We start from the raw sequence: 13,351 nt of genomic DNA, 5'->3' as shown, positions 1-13,351 counted from the left end.
CCACAGCCCCTGCCAGGAACACCATGGGCACTTCCCTCTTCCAATCTGAGGATGTGTGGGAACTTATGGACAAGACAGGCTTCTCAGCAGACTAGATCCAGCAGCTCTAGTGGAGGTTTAAGAAGCTGAGTGGAGATCAGCCCACCATTCCTAAGGAGAACTTCAACAAAGTTCCAAGCCTGGAACTCAACCAAATACAATCCAAATAGCCATCTGCCTTCTTTGACAATATGAACATGTGCAAGGGGCTCAGTGGCCTGGCCCAGGAGATTAATTCTAGAGCTTCCTGATTACCATGTCTTACTTCCAACCCATGGAGGAGGATCAGGTGCAGGTGCACTGAAAAGAAGCTAAGAGTTTTGTTCTGTGTGTATGACTCAGACAGGGAATGATGCATCAGTCTGGAAGACTATCAAAATGTGGTTGAGGAGCTTCTCTCCAGAAACCCTCACACTGAGAATGATTCCACTCACTCCTATGCAGAGGGGGCGCTGATGGAGTCAGCCAGAATCTGCATGGGGCAGGTAGAGCCTGATCAGGTGTCTGAAGAAATCACCTTTGATGACTCCTTGAAGCTCTGGCCATGGGGTAGACAGCAAGACCAACATGCACATCTCCTTCCTTAGCATGGAAACCATCACCTTTTGTCACTGACCCACTGCCTACCCCCCGAAGAAACTACACTTGCAATGGGGCAGCCTCCCTGGGTGGCCTGGAGTAGCTGGCATCTTTTTGCTACAGCTCTTGTAAGATTTGTTGTTGATATGTTCTTATTATATATACATATTGGATATGAGTGTTGGCTATGCAGTGGGTGACAAGAGGAAGACAGATAATTTGTCTTTTAGTTTAGAGGATGCTGGGACATGATAAGCCAAATTCAGACGTAACCAGTAGGACTGCACATTTTCCAGAGATCCTAGACTTTGAGTAGGATACAGTAACTGGATGGGGCATTGAGGTTGATTCCCTGAAAAACAGGCAAGTACATTCAGATGCATGAGAAGGAGGTTACAAATGGATATTTAAGAGAAGAAAAGTGTAGACTATAGCAGTGTTTACTATATGTCCCCTAATATATTTTTTCTTCTAAATTAATAGAATTTTTAGTTGAGTACTTGGCTACACATGGAAAGACTACATTTCTCCAGATTACCTGCAGCTGAGTGTGGTCATGTGTCTAATTCTGTTCCATAGCATAGGAACAAAAGTTACATGTACAATTTCTAGTTAGTACCCTTAACACAAATAGCCATGCCTTTATATTTCTACCTTCTGTAGCTGGAATGGGGATAAAATGGCATCAACTGGAATAAGCATTTCAAACCAGAAGACGAAAGCTAGGTATTGAGTGTTACTAGCATCAAGGTAGACCAAGCCTGGGCCCCTGATGACTTTATGGAGGAAAGCCTTGAGCATAGAGGATCTTTTACAAGAAAGAGAATTAAATGAGATATAATCTTTCATAAGAGTTAATCTCTTGTGAACTATGACTGTCTGTTTCAATGGCAAAACCCACATCCTAAATAATACTATCAGATTTTGTAAATTAAATTGGTTTACTATGTGGCAGGTAAATTAGTTACAAATTATATCTATGATAAAGAAAAATAAATGCCTTCAGATAGATGGGCAAGAAGAAGAAATGTCCACAAAGAAGACACAATCATTCTGGATTCAAAACCAGATGATTATGGAGTATATTCTCCAAGTTGTTTTGTCCAAAGGATGATTCAAAAATTTTATAACCAGTAAAATTGTTGTTTGTATATGAAGGAAACTAAAATAAACATTCTCATCTAGGAAAGGACTAGAAAACATGTTACTCACATTACTCCACCAAGTTTTTTAATTAAAAATATACTTACTGTTATGTGAATATGATTTGTGTCACCCTGAAAATTCATATGTTGAAGTTCTAAACCACAGTGCCTCAGAATGTTTAGGAAAATGGGATTGTTACCGATGTAGTTAGTTAAGATGAGGTCATACTGGGTGGTGTAGGCTCCTAATCCAATATGAATGGTGTCTTTATAAAAAGGGGACATTTAGGGTTTCCCTGGCGGCACAGTGGTTGAGAGTCCGCCTGCCGATGCAGGGGATACGGGTTCGTGACCCAATCTGGGAAGATCCCACATGCCGCGAAGCAGCTGGGCCTGTGAGCCATGGCCGCTGAGCCTGCACATCTGGAGCCTGTGCTTCACAATGGGAGAGGCCACAACAGTGAGATACCCACAAAAAAAAAAAAAATAAATAAAAAGGGGACATTTGGATATACACACACACACACACACATGGGGAGAACATCATGTGAAGATGAGGGCAGAGATTGGAGTAATACAGCAGGACCCCAGGAACATCAGACTGCCAGGTGGGATAGAGACATAAAACAGATCCTTCATAGTTCTTAGAAGGAACCAACCCTGCCAATATCTTGATCTCAAACTCCTAGCCTCCAGAAATGTAAGACAATACATTACTGTTGTTTAAGACACCCAGTCTGTGGTAATTTATGAGAGCAATCCTGGCAAACTAATACATTTACTCAATTGAGATAGTAAAAAAAGTAAAGAACTAATGAATGGAAAATCCATCATATAAAAGGACTAATTATGAATACTAAAACCAGGTAAATATGGAAATACTCTTTAAACGATTGTGAATAAGATTACAAAATAGAATGCAAATATCAAAATGTTATCTTGAAAGAGAATAAGACAAAAAACATGCGTGTGTGCATGTGAATGATAGATCAATTACCTTTATCAACTCCAATTTCCTTTGAAATGTTTCCCCCTAACTCAGAAATCTTCCTCCATAAGTACATAAACATAAAAATGTAAATATTTCTTTCACAAAACATGAGTATATCAGTACACAATATTGAAACAGTATTTACTCAGTAATAAAGATTGTGGTCACTGGAAATGCACCTTGAGTTTAAAAAAAACTGAAAAGTTAATAAGTTGGACATGTGACCTTTATGATTTTTGACTCTATATCAGAACTTTAAAAGTAAAGGCTTAAATTTTAAATGTTGGTCTTTGAAATTATTTTTAAAGGGTAATGTATAACTGAATGTACAACTATTTTATTCATGCTTGATTTATACAGTAGATTTAACATTTATTCAACAAAGCTTTGCATATAATAAGAGTATACATGATGTTTTAAAAAGCTTACTAAATACCACTTAAATTGAAAAAAGTGTATTGGGATTCAGTTCCAATATTTAGCTCATTCCACACTATGGTTTTCTCCACCTAAAATAGACTTTATTTGAACTGAAAAAACTTTTATAAACTTTATACAAATATTTTATTTTATGTGTGTATTTATAATAAAAAATTAAAACATGGGTGGTTAAATTATTTCCTCTCACCTTTTTCATGAAGCAACGTATTTTTTTTTTTTTTTTTTTTTTTTTTTTTTTTTTTTTTTTTGGCCAGTTTTTGCTTCAACTCTGAGTTTCGTTTCTTTGATATTCTTTCAAATGTAAGTAGATTCTTCTGGCAGTTCCTAGTGACAGAGTAACTTATTTCTGCAGTAGCAATATTTTGTTTTTCTACTAAGCTCATGTAGTAACCTGAAACTGTTCAACTGAGTCTACTCTAAATATAAGTACCGCATAACTTTCAACTTTTTATAAGCCTGAAAAGTTCATAATTTTTTTCCTTTCGTGGCCACTCAGGAATTCTCAAAACCCGAAACTTACAATCACTTTATACTTTAAACAAAAAGCTTGGCAGGGTTTTCATAATGTTGGTAAAACAAAAATTTAAAATATAGCCTCTGCAAGTTTTGCTCAAGACCAGATGACAGCATTAAACAATTAAAAAAAAAACAAAAAAAACAGTTTTAGTTAAAGAATCATCATTGTCACTTCCGAAACCGTCGTATAACTTCAGTTAATAAAAGATTTACTGTGCTTATGTGAATGTTAATTTTCTAAAGATTTGTTACCATGCAACGTAAAATTTATTTGGGAACTATTATGAAATAACCCAGTCATATCTTTGTCCTTATGTTGATCATTCTTATTTAATGAACATAATAAAAAGCCATATTTTAAGGATTATTAAATTTTAAGTGGGGAAGTTACTGTCTGTATAGAGGGGAGAGATTTTGTTTTTAAAGGAAGGCTTTTATTTTTGAGTGATTTTTTTTTCTTTTTTAAAGAGATATCTTTATTTTGCCACAATAGGAAAAATTGAATTTTCCAGGAGAACACCACTCCATTATGTATTTCATTACTCCATTCTGTGGTTCCAGGAGGTACTTGTTTGAATTGCAGTGTTATTACCCTAATTTTTAACTTTTTTGTTAATGTGTATGATATTGACTGGGTCAGTGGTCAAGGTTAATATCCCCATTTAACTGAAAGAAAACTGAGAGACAGGATATTCATATTCTGGCTGTAAATAAGAATTAAATGTTATTTTTCATATTTGTATCACTACAATTTGATCACTTTGCATCATTCTCTTTTACTTTAGTTATAGTTGATTTGTTAATAACTTTAATTCCATTTATGCACTAAAGGCTAGACTTACATTTCCCAGAATGAAGAACCATTTAGAGCCATTCAAAGCATAACTATCTGATTTAGAATCATTAACTATTTGCTTTTAGATAAAAGAAAAAAAAAAGAATTGTCTAATTTAAAACTCATATTTCTACTGTTTTGTGCCTCTAAGTTCTCCAAATAATGATTACAGCAGTTTTATTTTGAATACATTTATTTACTTTAGAAACAGCAGAGATATATGTGTATCATACAGAAATAAAGAATAAGCTAATAATGAGTGAAAGGAAAAGAAATCCATATGCATGAACATGATTTTTTTTTTCCCTGTAGTCTGATGGGACATAACCATTGGCAATAATTTAATGTATAAGTTTTCATTCTTTTGTTTCCTACAAAAACAAAAACAAAAAACTAGAAATTTCTTATGAGTTTATTGTACTTGTACAAACTAGAGTTAATTTTAAGTGTTCATGACTAATAACCTCATTTAAAAGTTTAAAATTCAATTGATTTACCATGTCCATTTTTAATCTTATTTCTAGTATTAAAGTAGATGTATATTCATCTATAAATGTACATGAACCTGATCCTTATATATTGCAATGCATTTTCTAGATCCTTTGGCATGCCCATGTAAATACAAAGGCCCAGATGAACTTAAATTAATAGAATTTCAGAAAAATCACCTTTTTTAAGGTAAATTTATCCCTGTATATTTTCACATCTTCAGTGATTATTTCCTCATATTGTTTTATAATCTTGAACATTTTGTGAGAGAAGACTGTTATTAAGAATTCATCTGTTCTTAATTTACTCCTTACCTAAAGCCACAGCACAATGTTGTATTTGTAATATCAAGGCAGTTGGTTGATGTAAAAAAGGACTGATATTAATTACAGAAAATTGTCATCAAATGGAAAAGAAAAATGAAGAGTCTTATGGAGGCTTAATCCTGATTACAGCTTCAAATTGCTCTCTCCATTAACACAATTGACACTCCCAGCTAGCAATTTTTATAGAGAAACAAGTAACCAGATATTTTCTATGGAAGATCTTTTTTCATTTTTTATGCTTCTTAATTTCTTTAATTTCTGCCAATGTAGCGATTGCTAACTTTTAAAGTCTGATGCAAAACTTCATTTCAAAAGTATAAAGAGAATAAAGCCTACCTAATTATTAACATTTTTCATTTTTTTTTACTATGCATGTGTCCAGTGGTTGTAAAACAGCAGCTACACAAATCCACTGACACAAATATTTTAAATATAAATTTAAACATGAAAAGATGGTATTAGCCAATGTAAATAGTCACTAGATATACACATTTTAACCATGTGAATTGGATTAACTTCAAAGGATCAGAATGACGTTTGGTAAATAATCACTTCCAGTACATTAGTGCACTGGAACCTTCATATTTCGGGAAGAGATAATTCACCCCATTTTGGTGAGCAATTTTCTCACTATAGAGTTAAATTACTGTACAATCAGATCCAGTACCTTATATCCATGGGACACCTGGTTTGAGCAATTAAAGATATTTCAAAAATACTATTTCAGCTACCTCCACAACACTATCTGCCGCATTAGCCACTAGTCCACTCCATCATCTATTCATCAATTCCCTAAGTTTATATTAACTTACCTGCCAGGGCAAACTAGGATATGAGTTTTCACAAACTAAGTAGTGGAATGCAATCCTTATACAGTATCACGCAGTAGCAGCACATCTATTTTTCCTTATATTCTGAGCTCTCTGCAGACAACAGATAAGAAAATACAAATATAATATTGATGCTAAGGACAATGAAAGTTTTAAAAGTTTTTATTTCACCAATAAAAAAGGGGAAAAGTGTGATAATTTAAAAATAGCTTTTTTTTTACCCATTAAGAATATCAGGTAGTTAACTTTTCATATTAAATATTGAGTTTCACCTTAAAACCTTTGAGATTCAATCTCTACTCAATAGCTTCAAGGTGTTCACCTATAATTTCAATGTCACCATTTCCAGCTGAGAATATGATCAAGCATGAATCAAGAAGAAAGCTTAAGTTAGAGAAAATTACATTCAAATACTAGGGTTTTTTGCATTCTACTTCTAGATCAACAGTTTTTTTCCACAGTCGCTGAGGTGCTAATGCTTTTCTTCATATATGACTTTCTGGGATGGAAGATGATATGCCTTTTACTGAGATATAATTTACATATCATAAAATTGATCTATTTCAAATGTACTGTTCATTGAATTTTAGTATACTTATACAATTGTACAACTATACCACAACCTAATTTTGGAACATACCCATCATCCTAAAAGGAAACTTTGTGCTCATTTGCAGCCACATCTCATTCCAACACTCAGTACTGGGCAAATAATAATCGATTTAGTCTCTGTAGATTTGCTTTTTCTGGATATTTCACATGAATGGAATCACATAATATGTGTTCTTTCATGACTGGTTTCTTTCACTCAGCATAATGTTTATTAGGTTCATGCATGTTGAAATGTGTATCCATAGTTTATTCATTTTCATTTGTGCCTATGTTTTTTAACATGATTTAAATACTTTGTTTCCAGAAATAATTGTGTAGAGATATGTGTAATTTTTTTTTTTACCTCTTGTGCTATTTTCTGTTAGAACTATTGACCTAAGATAAAACATATTTCTCATAACTTTAAAAAATAAGCATAGGAAATATTATCAGAACAAAGAAAGAAAAATTTAAATCGAGTAAAAGAATGTTATAAAGCAGGAAGTGGAGGATAGTGGTTGCTTGCTTTAAATTTCATTTTAAATAATTATTTTTATGAATGCCTTCCAAGATTAATTGTATTTCCTAGTTGTTGATTGTGACTTTTATGGACTGGTTGTTATTTATACCTTCAATAGCAAAGTCTAATCTGTTCTTTTTTATTTAAAAGCTGAGTGTCTTCAGCCCCTCATACAAAATAATTGTGTGATCTGAAAGAATATATAGTGTTACCAGGACAAATATTTGAAACATGTACAGATCTGAAGCAACTTTGCAGATCTCAAAAGGGATGGATTTATTTTATAAATATATAAATATTTATAGATTGAAAAAATTAAGTTCATGAAATATACTTAAAGAGGTTATGATGACTAAAGAAGATTGGTATCCCAGCTCCTGGAAGGAATTATGGGAAGAGTGAGTGAATTCCCTCTGTTAGTTCAGAATCTTTATAGGCATATTTTACATAAGGAATAAAAGCATTATAAATAAAACATATAATTGTACTAACTGAATTTGAAATGGACCTCTGGAAAGGGGGTGAAATAAAGACTGTGAGAGCTTCACATATTTGTGAAAAAGTGCTAGTACAGGTATCGATAGAATATAAAAATGAAGACTTTATGGAAAAGCAGGCACAATTTTTGGATGGAAAAATGTATAATTTAAGATTGTTATGGTATAAATATGAATATTGAATTTGTTAAATAAAGTAAGTAGAAATGAACCTTAAAAGGTTTAGATTACCTGTAAGACTCTTGTTTTCTTTAAATGGTGTCAATGATTGGTACAAATTTAGGAGAGGATATGTAGAATTTGAATCCTGTAAATTTTGAATAGATTATGTAAATTATGCAGTGACAAATATTTCAATATTAAAAAGAACTTTGAAAACAATTTGTGGGGTGAAAGCTCTGTATTACTTTCCCATATAATTGCAGTATATACTTTTAAAATACTGTTCAAATATTTAAACTTGAATATCTTACATATCCATCTAGGTGACATTGGATTAAAAATGTTTCATGATAATAAGTTCATTCCATTTTTCTGCCAATTATATAAATCTTATACATCCATAAAGGGCTAAAAAGAATATCTGAAGTCATTTTAGTACAGAATTTCTACATCCTTCCTATTATTAAAAAATGGGTTTTTATTCCTAGTATTTGCTTAGTTATAGCAGACTTTACCTTAGATTAAGCATTTTTTTCCAACAAATTATTTGAGCACCTACTCTGTGCCAGATACCATGCCAGATACCATATTTACTTTGAGAAAAAATATGAAGGACTTTCCCTGAGGGAGGAAATATAGTGTAGTATCTACTTTAAGACACAGCTTCTAGAGGGAGATTTTCTGGTTTCAGATTCTAAGTCTGCTACCCCCTAGTTGATACCTTTATACTATTTATTTAACAACTCCAAGCTTCAGTCTCCACAGTCATGAAGAGATATTTTCTTCTTCTTATGGTTGTTGTATGAATTTAAAGAACACGCAATAAGTAGCACATTGTTTGACATATACAAAATCCACAGCAATGCATAGAAAAAACGCCCATTTATTCACTAATGATGGCTCTTAGTCTAACCAAATCTGATATTATTATTCATTCTAAAAGGAATTTGAAACAGGGAGCATGGCATCCATTGTCTTTGTAAAGATTCAGTTGACAACTTGTAATATAAAGCTTCTTCATAATAAATAGGTCAAGTTTATTTGAATGCAACAGTTCAGATAAAGGTACTACAATCAACAGAAACTATCAATAAATCAGTGAAGACTTAGAGAAAAATATGTTGAGTATCACTAAAAACTTTGTCTTTGAAGATATGAAGAAGAAAAAGCCTCGAAAGAACAGATCATCTTAAGACACTGTGTTTTTCAAAACTTGAATTACTCATTATTCATTTATTTATTAATTCAATGCATAGCTATTTACTGTCTACTATGCAATAGGAATTATCTCAGGCATTGAGTATACAAAGGAGAATATGTAGAAAATAAGGGAGCACAAATTTTTGGTAACATTAGGTTTAGCTGGAGATTACTTTGCAAAATAATTTTTATTTCCCCCAGAATTTACTTTTACTTCCTTGTAAGACATGATTCTTTTCAATGATACATGAATTAGAGTATGAAGAAAGGGTGCTACTAAAATAAACAACTTTATGTTTACAATTATATATTAGACAATAAATTCATTGTTTTCTATGTATTGCAAATATTCTGTACATACACATAATTGTCCTCTGCAAATGAGTGCAAAAAGCTAGGTATACTTTATTATTATTATTGAGTCTAGCTTTATGTCTATCAACAACTCCATACATTTCATAGAGAATGAAGTAATGAAATTTTGAGTTAGACTATCATGGATATTAAACATCATCCTGAATATAAACTAAACACATCCAGAGACTTTATATCAGTGAGTGGCTGAGATATTTTGAAAAAAAAAAAATTACTTTGAACAGTATCTCATTTGTACTCTGAATATAAGTAACTTATTTAAGAAGTTCTGGCCCAGAAGCTTGTAATATGTCAACATTTGTAATATATCAACATTTAGAGGAATTCAGGAAAATATGTAGAAAGGCACAAAGAAGAGGGAAGAGAGGTAGATCCCATATCCCTAGAAATGTATTTGACTACTCAGGAAGGGAAAAGAGGGAATAAAGAAGAAAGCTGACTATTAATACCCACTGTATGGGAAACAGATGAAGAATAAAGTTTGTAGAGATGAAAATTACATAGGTTCATTAAAGTTCACATATGTCATGCTAACAATTTTCGACATCATCATATTCAAAATGGTTGACATTTGTTGACATTCTTCAGAATGAGAGTGACATGATCACATTTGAGTCTGATAAGCACTTTCTTAATTGTAAGGCAGAAGAATCCATGGGGTGCAATACTGAGAATGAGGAAACATTGAGACTTGTAAAATAAAGTGATCCATATTCAAAACAAAATTAGGTTATAACTTTAGAAAAAATATTGTGCCATTTGCCATTTTAAGTTATCTGGATAAAAATAATTATGTGGGTAAGATAAAAATATATCTGTTGGATATTACTGAGACATGGTCTCTTCTATTTGGAAAAAAAAAATGAGTAAAAAAGTTAAATTTTGTTTACTCCTAGCAGTATTTCCCTGAGCTTCAAAAGGTTAATGTGCACTGTAAATTTCCAAGAGGGAGATATAGAATAACATTTTCCAAATTTATTTGACTAATGAAACTTCTCACTCCTCTAAGAATTCTGAGTTTTTATTACCTATAGCACATTTTAGAAAATGAAATGTTCTCATGAGTCAATAATATAATAGGCATTACTGAAGATAGATGCCACCACAATAATAGAAGTCTGTGTAAAATAACTGACTGAACCCTGTAATAGTAATTATCTCAAGAGCTAATTTACAAATTTATTTTCAATAAGACCTAGGGTTTTTCCTAAGTATTATTAAAATATAACTTGAGTTTCAATTGAAGAACTGGGATGCTTTACAATTTCAATCAAGGAGAGGGAATTATAAAATGCAATCAATTTGTAATGTACACAAGACAATATTATCATAATGAAATTCTGATCTGAATAGACTAGTAAAACAACAATTTGTTGTTAGACTCCAGCACCTTCTTGGACACAGGTCACAATAATCTGAATGACTAGATAATCAATTAAGTGCTTATAATATTCATGCCAAAGGCAAGAATTCCCCTCCTTCAGTTCATTTTGATATTGTACTAGAAGTACTAGTTAATGCAATAAGACAAGACAAGAAGAGAAAAAGTGTTTAGATTGGGAAGGAAAAAAAAATTTTTTTTGGTCACAGATGACATGATAGTTTGTGTAGAAAATCTGAAAGAATTTACAAAAAAATTTTTTCTGGAACTAAGAAGTGACTATGGAAGAATTGGAAAATACAAGGTTAATATATAAAAGTCAAACACTTTCCTATAAATGAGAAATGAAAAAGTGGAATGTGAAATTAAAAACACAATATATTTTACATTAGTACCCCCCAAAATGAAATACTTAGATGTGAATCTAACAAAATATAAACAAGAGCTATATGATGAAACCTTTAAAATATGGTGAAAAAATCAAAGAACTAAATAAATGAGGTATAGTCCATGTTCTTAGATTGGAAGGTATTGATATTGTCAAGATGTCAGTTCTTCCCAACTTGATCTATAGGTTAAATGCAATCTCAATCTTTGTAGACATCAACAAATCGATTCTAAAGTTTATATGGACAGGCAAAAGAACCAGAATAGCCAATACCTTATTGAAAGAGAAAAACAAAGATGGTGGACTGACCCAACTTTAAGACTCACAATAAAGCTACAGTAATCAAGACAGTGTGGTGCTGGTGAAAGAAAAGGCAAACACATCAATGAATCAGAAGAAAGAGCCCAGAAATAAACCCCTATAAATACAGAAAACTGGTCTTTGACAAAGGAGCAAAGGCAAAACAATGGAGCACATAGAGTCTCTTCAACAAATGTTGCTTGAATAACCGGACATCCACATGCAAATAATGACTTTTGACTCATGCCTTACACACTTCCCAAAAACTTAACTCAAAGTAGGTGAAAAACCTAAACGTCAAATGCAAAACTAAAAAACTCCTAGACGATAACATAGGACAAAGTCTAGATATCCTTGAGAAAGTTGTCTTTTTTGATACAACATCAAATGCATGATCCATGAAAGAAATAATAGATAAGCTGGACTTCATTAAAATGAAAACCTTATTTTCTGTGAAAGACATCTCAAGAGAATGAGAAGAGATGCCATGGATGATGAGAAAATATTTACAAAAGACTTCTCTGATTTAAAAACAAAACAAACAAACAAAAACAAAAACAGAAAAACTGTTACCCAAAATATATAAAGAACTCTTAAAACTCAACAACAAGGAAAAAAAATCTTATTAGAGGTGTCTGTGAAGGTGTTTTAAAGAATTTATAATTCTCAGACACCTCACCAAAGATATACAGATGGCAAATTACCATCTGAAAAGATTCTCCACATCTGTCCAAAATCTGGAACACTGACAACATTAAATGTTGGTGAGCATGTAGAGCAACAGGAACTTTCATTCATTGCTAGTGGGAATGCAATGGTACAGCTGTTTTGGAAAAGTTTTCTTGCAAAACTAAACATACTCTTACCATATAATCCAGCAATCCTGAATCCTGCACAAAGATATTTATTGCAGTTTTATTAATAATGCCAAAACTTGGAAGCAACCAAGATGCACTTCAGCAGGTAAATGGTTAAATAAACTGTGGTACATTCAGACAATGGAATATTATCCAGTGCTAAAAAGAAATGTATTATCAAGCCCTGAAAAGACATAGAGGAACCTTAAATGCATATTACTAAGTGAAATGTCAATCTGAAAAGGCTACATACCATATGATTCCAACTATATGACATTTTTAAAAAGGAAAAACTATAGCGACAGTAAGAGAATATCAGAGGTTGTCAGGGGTTGGGTAAGAGGAAAAGAGTGATGAATAAGCAGACCACAGAGGATTTTTAGTACAGTAAAAATACTCTGTATGATACTATAATGATGAATGCATATCATTATACATTTGTCCAAACCCATTGAATTTATAACACTAAGACTGAACTCTAATGTAAACTGTTGACTCTGGGTGATTATAAAGTGTCAAGGTAGGTTCATCATTTGCAACAAATGTACTACTCTGGTGGGGAATGCTGATAATGGGGGAGGCTATTTATGTGGGGCAGGAGGTATATGGGAAATCTCTGTACCTTCCTCTCAATTTTTCTGTGAATCTAAAACTGTTAGAAAAGTATAAATTCTTAAAAAAAAATGTCATCTGGATCTGTGTTATACTTAGCCTTTAAACATTGAAAATAAATATAACATTCAACTCAAGAAATTAGAAAATAGCTAAATAAAATGAGAGGAAAAAAGCAGAACGTTAAATTAAAAATCAGAAACAATAGATTTGATAAATGCATTTTAATATTGGGTTCTTAGGAAAACTTCAGGAAGTGTATAGTACTACTATAAGA

At 32.3% G+C, this 13,351-nt stretch overlaps 1 pseudogene; it reads left to right on the top strand.

Moving 5' to 3' along the window:
• The first annotated feature begins 23 nt into the window (after nt 1-23).
• Nucleotides 24-654, top strand: LOC112413721 (calcineurin B homologous protein 3 pseudogene; annotated as a pseudogene).
• Nucleotides 655-13,351: the final 12,697 nt, after the last annotated feature.

The sequence above is a fragment of the Neophocaena asiaeorientalis genome, unplaced genomic scaffold (genome assembly GCF_003031525.2).
Source record: "Neophocaena asiaeorientalis asiaeorientalis breed wild unplaced genomic scaffold, Neophocaena_asiaeorientalis_V1.1 scaffold417, whole genome shotgun sequence".
NCBI classification, from domain to species: Eukaryota; Metazoa; Chordata; class Mammalia; order Artiodactyla; family Phocoenidae; genus Neophocaena; species Neophocaena asiaeorientalis.
This window is presented reverse-complemented; position numbering and strand designations above follow the sequence as displayed.